At 41.2% G+C, this 7,475-nt stretch overlaps 1 non-coding gene across 1 annotated transcript; it reads left to right on the top strand.

Moving 5' to 3' along the window:
* Positions 1-3,858: 3,858 nt before the first annotated feature.
* Positions 3,859-3,965, top strand: LOC131002117 (small nucleolar RNA R71). Its single transcript, XR_009094193.1, has one exon. It is a non-coding gene; the product is annotated as a small nucleolar RNA R71 (small nucleolar RNA).
* The last annotated feature ends 3,510 nt before the right edge of the window (positions 3,966-7,475 follow it).

The raw sequence follows: 7,475 nt of genomic DNA, 5'->3' as shown, positions 1-7,475 counted from the left end.
CTTTATGCGCAGTCCGTTTGTTCGGCTCCGTTCTCCCTCGTCCGAACTCCGATTTGGTCGCCATTTGCGCTCACGGATTCCTCTCGAGATGAACTTTAACCTAATGTTTTCAAAACTCTCTAATTAATCTTTGATTTTCCCTGAAATCACTCCAAAAGCTACACCAAGCATCAAAACTCAACAGTTAGGACAAAATTGGGATACAAACACATATTAGTAATCAAAATATGAAGGGAAATGACAACAAATCATGTGGAATTGAGGTACGAAAACCATGTTTGTCAACCCCCCAAACTTAAGGCGTTGTTTGTCCCCAAACGACAAAAAGACTAGAAATAAAAGTAAACAAACATGTGAGCATGAATTGATGTCATTTCAAGGCTTCAACAATTTCAAAAATCTTTCAAAAGTGTATCACAAGTAAAATGCATTCTAAGAAGTCACAAGTGATAGTGAGTTCAACATTATAGCATCCAAGTTTGAATCCTCACAAGGTGAATGTTTCAATGGTGCACTCAACTCTCAAGTGTTTAGAATGGACGTGTTTGCACTCGAATTGAAACAATGCATGCAATCTACCATAAGCTTGCCATTTGTCCTAACTTTCTATTCTTCAATGTGCTACAAATAATGATCAACAAGGGCTTTTCTTTAGGTTGCAATGAGGGCTCTTTGGTGAGGTGAGGTGTTTATAGGCAAAGTGACTCATATCCCATACAATTCCCAAATTGAATAAGTCATATTCACCATTGTTCTTTTCTAATCAATCAATAACCAATATCTCCACATTTATTCTTTTTCATCCTATGAATACTTTATCAAGACCATGATTCAAAAGGCAAATCACTCCCCTTTATACTATTTTGTTCAACATTTCTCTTCATTTTTCTTTCTTTTTCTTTTTGAGTTTATAGGAGACTAGTGATTTTCACTCAATCAAAGTATGACAAGCAATTTCAATGATTTCTCAACCATTTTCATCAAAGCAACCACCAACAATCAACGTTCTACCCCTTTTCATTGGTTAATTCAAAAAAAAGCTATAAGGCACAAAGTGGGTAAACTATGATCATATGAGAATTTGGACATAATTTAAGTCAAGTGGCTAGCAAGGATGGCCTTAAATCACTTCAATATCCATAACACATCTACTTTCATTTTTTTAGAGAGGACTTATGGCAAGTTCTAGAGATTAACGAGCATGTTCAATTGATTTACACTCAAGAATGAAATGAGATTGTGATAATATGACAATCAATGGCTCAATTCTTACAAGCTCATTATCAAGTTCTTGGAGGCAAAATATTTAACTCACTTGTCACAAGTTCAAACTTTTCATGCATAATCCACAAGTGATACACACAATTTCTTTTCAAAAAACAACAATCATATTGTAAGCCCAACAACAAACAATTCATCGTCACAAAATTTGCTACAATTATCCCAAGCAAAACAAAAACAAAAATATCAACCCAACTAACTCTCAAGCTTTCATTTATTCAACAATAACAAAAACAAGACAACAATACTAAAACAAACAAAAACAAGTAAAGCTTAAGATAGATGAGACAACTAATCCATCTCTCCCCTCCCCCCAAACTTATTTCACACAAAGTGAAAATGAGTTTGGAAGAAAAGAGAAGGAGAAGTTGTCTCGGACTCACAAAAAAAACTAACATATAAAAAAAATAAACCATACAAAAATTAAAGGGTACCTTGTTGGGGTGCCTCCCAACTAGCGCTTAGTTTAACGTCATGAGCTAGACGTCTCCATGATGGTGTTATGGCTCGGGGGTGGTTCCAACGAACACTTCAACTTTTGGTTTCAAGGGCAAAAATGCCTTGATTCTTTCCTTCTCAACCACAAAGGTTCTTTCATCCTTCTTTCTCAATTCAATTGCTCCATTGTTGAAAACCTTGTTGATTTTGAAAGGACCCGTCCATTTTGATCTTGGCTTTTCCGGAGGTAGTGATTGACGGAAGGTGAGGAGAAGGACTTCATCATCGGGTGCAAACTCCCGTTTGTGCATCATCTCGTCATTAGCACTTGTTGTCCTCTCTTTGTAGAGGCTTGACTTCTCAAATGCGTGATACTCATCTAACTCTTTGAGTTGGAGTACACGGTCTTGCCCCATTGGATGTATCTCATTCTCACCAAAGAATGCATACTTCAAGTGTGTGGGGAGAAGCTTCAACTCCAAGCCTTGGGCTTCCTCCTCTTTCCTTTCTCCCTTCAATTTTTCTTTCATGTTGATGCAAGGTTCAATCACTTGCATCAATTTGCATTCCTCCACTCTCATTCTTTCTTCCCCATCTTTGTGCTTAGGAGCTTTGTGGATTGAGAAGGTAACACTCTCATCATTCACTCTCAATGTGAGCTTGCCCTTTGCAACATCAATTAGGGCCCTCCCCGTCGCCAAGAATGGACGTCCAAGGATCAAAGGTACATCCTTGTCCTCAACCATATCCAACACCACAAAATCCACCGGAAAAATGAATTTGTCAACCCTCACCAAGACATCCTCCACTATCCCTTTTGGATATGAAACGGAACGGTCCGCCATTTGCAAAGCAATCGTGGTTGGCTTAATGGTTCCTATTTCAAGCTTGTTGAAGATGGAGAGAGGCATCAAATTTATGCTTGCTCCCAAATCACACAAGGCCTTTCCAAAACGACCATTTCCAACATCACATGGGATAGTAAAGCTCCCGGGATCCTTGATCTTGATGGGTAGCTTCTTTTGAAGAATGGCACAACATTCTTCGGTGAGGTTGACCGTCTCAAATTCTTCTAATTTCTTCTTCTTGGATAGAACTTCCTTGAGAAATTTTGCATACTTGGGCATTTGTTGCAATGCTTCAACAAGAGGGATGTTGATATTCACCTTCCGAAAGATTTCAAGGAATTTGGAGAACTCACTCTCCACATTCTTCTTGGGAAGCCTTTGAGGAAAGGGGATTGGTGGGCAATAAGGAGGTGGAGCTTTGTACACTTCCTTATTCTTTTCCTTATCATTTTGCATTTTTGAAGAAATGTCTCCATCATTGCTCTTCTCTATTTCAACCATGTCCTCCTCTCCCAAGCACATCTTGGACTCTTCAAAGGTTGTCTCACCTAGTATGTTAATAGCTTTGCAATGCTCCTTAGGGTTTACAATTGTGTTGCTTGGAAATTGCCCTTGTTGGCGTTGATTGCTTAAGGATTCGGCAATTTGCCCCACTTTCATCTCAAGCATTTTCAATTGGGTCGCTTGAGCCTCCAACCTTTCATCGGTTCTCGTCATGTGGGCTTGAGTGGCCGTCATGAATTTCATTAAAATTTCTTCAAGGTTGAGTTTCTTCTCTTCCTTGATCATACCATCACTTACCGCAAATCCGGGTGGTGGTTGCAAGAAGTTGTTGGGATTACCATAGGCAAGATTTGGGTGGCGATTTGTTTGAAATCCTTGATTGTATTGCCCTTGCCCTTGGCCTTGATAACCACCTTGATGTGAAGGCCGGAAATTCCCTTGGCCTCGGTTGTTGTTGTTGTTGATGTAGTTCACATCCTCGAAGCTAGTTTGTTCTTCAACCACGGGCTCTACCCTTGATATTGACATAGCATCAATCTTGTTATTCATGGCGGTCAATTGAGCTGTCAAAAGAGCTATCGGATCCGAGCTTGTTGTAGCCGCCACCTTCTTCAAAATAGTCCTCTCCCCCGGAAATTGGTAGCTATTGGCGGCCAAGTTCTCTATGATGTGGGTGGCCTCCTCGTGGCTCTTCTCCAACAATGCTCCATTGGCCGATGCATTCATGTCTCTTTGCATCTCACCACTACACCCGGTATAGAATGAGCAAATAATGGTGTTTTGATCCAAACCATGGTTGGGACACTTCCTTATCATCTCTTTGAATCTCTCCCAAGCTTCATAGAAGGTCTCTCCATCGAATTGATGAAATTGGACAATGTCCTTCTTCATCTTCATTGTCTTACTTGGAGGGAAGAACTTGATAAGGAACCTTTGAGCCATTTTCTCCCATGTAGTGATGGAACCAATCTCTAAAGATTGATACCATGTCTTGGCCATGCCCCTTAGTGAGAAGGGAAAGAGTCGGAGTCGAATGGCATCCTCCGGAACTCCATTTATCTTGATAGTATCACATATCTCCAAGAAATTGCCGAGATGTCCATTCGGGTCATCTTGAGAAAGACCGGCGAATTGATTTTGTTGCACCATGTTGATGAGGGCCGGCTTGAGCTCAAAATTATTGGCATTGATTCTCGGGGCATGCACTCCCACTTGTTGGACCACGGGTTGGAACATATTGCTAATAGGTGGTGGTGGTGGTGCATTCCTTTGAGCCTCTTGCTCATTGATTTGCCCTTGCATGTCCTCCAATTGCCTTTGGAGTTGACGGATTAAATCAAAATTTTCCGCCATAGCTTCCTCCAACTCTCTATCTCTTCTTGTTCTTGCTTTGTTGTGTCGGCAAAAAGCTTCAACCTCAAGGTCTATAGGTATAAGAGGTGCACCTTTAGACCTTGTATTCATACACTACCTATCAACCAACAAGAACAAAGAGTCAAATCACAATCTTAAAATAGAAAACAAAAATTAAAGCAAGTAAAATGTCTAAAGTAGTTAAGCACAATGAAGCAAAATATCACAAGCAAAGAAACTAAACTAATCCCCGGCAACGGCGCCAAAAACTTGTTCGCTATTTATTTTCACCACACCGCAAGTATACGGGTAGTTGCAATATATGGAAGCAAGGTCGTATCCCACAAGGATTAGTAGTTCAATCTAGTGATTATCTTAATTCATTATGCTAGAGCTATTTAGACTAAACAATGAGGTGAAAGGTTCAATTATCTAGCAATTTCAAAGACTAATAAGATCAAACAAACAAAGAGAATTAAACAAGTGATGAAGGTGATTTAGGGACTAGGCATCAATGGACAAGTAATGGATTTCAAATAGCTCAATATTAATCTTAACATTCCTAATTATCTAGAGTGATCTCCCAACTAGTTCTAGCCCCCTCCCGGACGACTAAAACGGTAGATTACGGGTCATAGTTGCCGTCCCCGGTCAACTTCTAACCTATAACTCCCAAAAGCACACAAAGATCGACAAACTCTCACCCAACTCTCAACCTCTCGGTTTATTGAGTTGATATGTTTCAAGCACCTAATCTATTATGATTATCCTCTCCCGATTCAAAACATAAATTGGAAATGCATAGAGAGTGGCCAACAATCCATACAAGATATAAATCTAGGGCTTGAAAAGATAATAGCAATAGAAATAACTAAGAAATATATTGAGCATAACATTCAATCCAATACAACATCCATCTAGCCTAATCCCCAAACCAATGGGAAATTAGCTTAACATGTTCAAACACAATAAATCAAAGTTAAAGGTGTACATAAATGAAAGAGAGAGTAAGAAATGACAAATCCTATTAATGAGCTTTCTTCAATCTTCTCTCCTCTTCAATGCCTTCAATCTTGGTGAAAAAATGTGGTAATGGAGGCTAGGGTTTGGTGTGGAGGAATTGGGGAAGATGGAAAAATGGGTGAGGAAGATGAAAGATATGAGAAAAGAGGGGGAAAATGGAGTTTTGGGGCAAAAATCGCGTCTGGGCCCACCAAAAGACGGATCTCCGCCTCTTCCCCGCGGCCGCGGCATGAACCGCGGCTGAGAACGCGGCTGGAAGCAGGGGAGGCCGCGGTCATGGGCCGCAGCCGCGGCTCGGACCGCGGGTGCCTGTCAAAAACGTTCTGGACTGCTCTGGAGCAGAGGCCCGCGGTCGGGCCCGCGGCCGCGGCCCGGACCGCGGGTTACTGGGAAATTTTGGACAGAGGCCCGCGGTCGGGCCCGTGGCCGCGGCCCGGACCGCGGGCGCCTGGGCTTTATGCGCAGTCCGTTTGTTCGGCTCCGTTCTCCCTCGTCCGAACTCCGATTTGGTCGCCGTTTGCGCTCACGGATTCCTCTCGAGATGAACTTTAACCTAATGTTTTCAAAACTCTCTAATTAATCTTTGATTTTCCCTGAAATCACTCCAAAAGCTACACCAAGCATCAAAACTCAACAGTTAGGACAAAATTGGGATACAAACACATATTAGTAATCAAAATATGAAGGGAAATGACAACAAATCATGTGGAATTGAGGTACGAAAACCATGTTTGTCAGTTATCCTTGGAATTAAAATTCTAAGAAGACCTGATGGTATTACTATAACACAATCTCACTACGTTGAGAAAGTGTTAAAGAAATTCAACGCTTTTGACAAGCCAATAGCTAAGACACCATGGGAACCTAGTGTGCATTTGAGTGTACACAAGGGAGAACCTGTTGACGCGATAGAATATGCGAAGATTATTGGGAGCTTGTTGTATCTAACAAATTGCACTCGTCCCGATATAGCATGCTCGGTCAACAAGTTGGGCAGCTTTACAGCTAACCCTAGTAATGAACATTGGAAAGCTCTTGAAAGGGTTTTGAGATATTTGAAATATACTCAAAACTATGCGATTCATTATACTAGGGAACCCTCTGTACTTGAAGGGTACTGTGATGCAAATTGGATATCTGATGCCAAAGACTCGTTTTCAACGAGCGGTTATGTATTCACTGTGGGGGGTGGTGCTGTGTCTTGGAAATCCAAGAAGCAAACATGTATTGCTAGATCGACCATGGAATCAGAATTCATAGCTTTGGATAAAGCTGGTGAAGAAGCCGAGTGGCTTAAAAATTTCCTCGAGGATATTCCATGTTGGTCGAAACCTGTGTCGTCCGTGATAATTCATTGTGATAGTCAAGCTGCTATCGGACGAGCACAAAATCATTTGTATAACGGTAAGTCGAGACATATTCGTCGACGTCATAATACCGTGAGACATCTGATCACTAGTGGAGTTATCACAATTGATTATATAAGATCAATTGATAACATAGCGGATCCTTTGACAAAACGTATCCATCGAGATCATATGTATAAACTGTTAGGGGGAATGGGTTTGAAGTCCACAAATTAAGGATAATCATAGTGGCAACCCAACCATGATGACTGGAGGATCCCAAGAACTTGGTTCAATGGGACAACTAAGCTATGAAAATCCGTGTGTTGAACACTCGAATTGCCTATTCCTTGTAGAACAGTGAGTGTTCGGAAACCTGCACGTGGTGAGGTTAAGTCTTTGACTTTTAATGATTCTAGAACTCCTCGAAGAGGACAAGTATAGCAGGATACTTGAGTTAAGAGTCACCTATGTAAGTGTGAAGTGGGGCCGCTTCGATTGAAACACTTATGAATCCAAAGAGGTGTTCCAAGGCCTGTAATGGACACAAACGTGAGAACGAATAAGGATTGAAGCAATATTGTGTCAATATTGTTGACTCAGTATACACCGAGGAGGACTAGTTCAAGGAACACAATCCACTAGGCCGCCGGTATACTCGATAATATTGACTATGGCAGGT

Source organism: Salvia miltiorrhiza, chromosome 8 (assembly GCF_028751815.1).
Source record: "Salvia miltiorrhiza cultivar Shanhuang (shh) chromosome 8, IMPLAD_Smil_shh, whole genome shotgun sequence".
Classification (NCBI taxonomy): Eukaryota; Viridiplantae; Streptophyta; class Magnoliopsida; order Lamiales; family Lamiaceae; genus Salvia; species Salvia miltiorrhiza.
The sequence above is the reverse complement of the archived record's forward strand: the minus strand, read 5'-3'. Positions and strand labels throughout refer to the sequence as shown.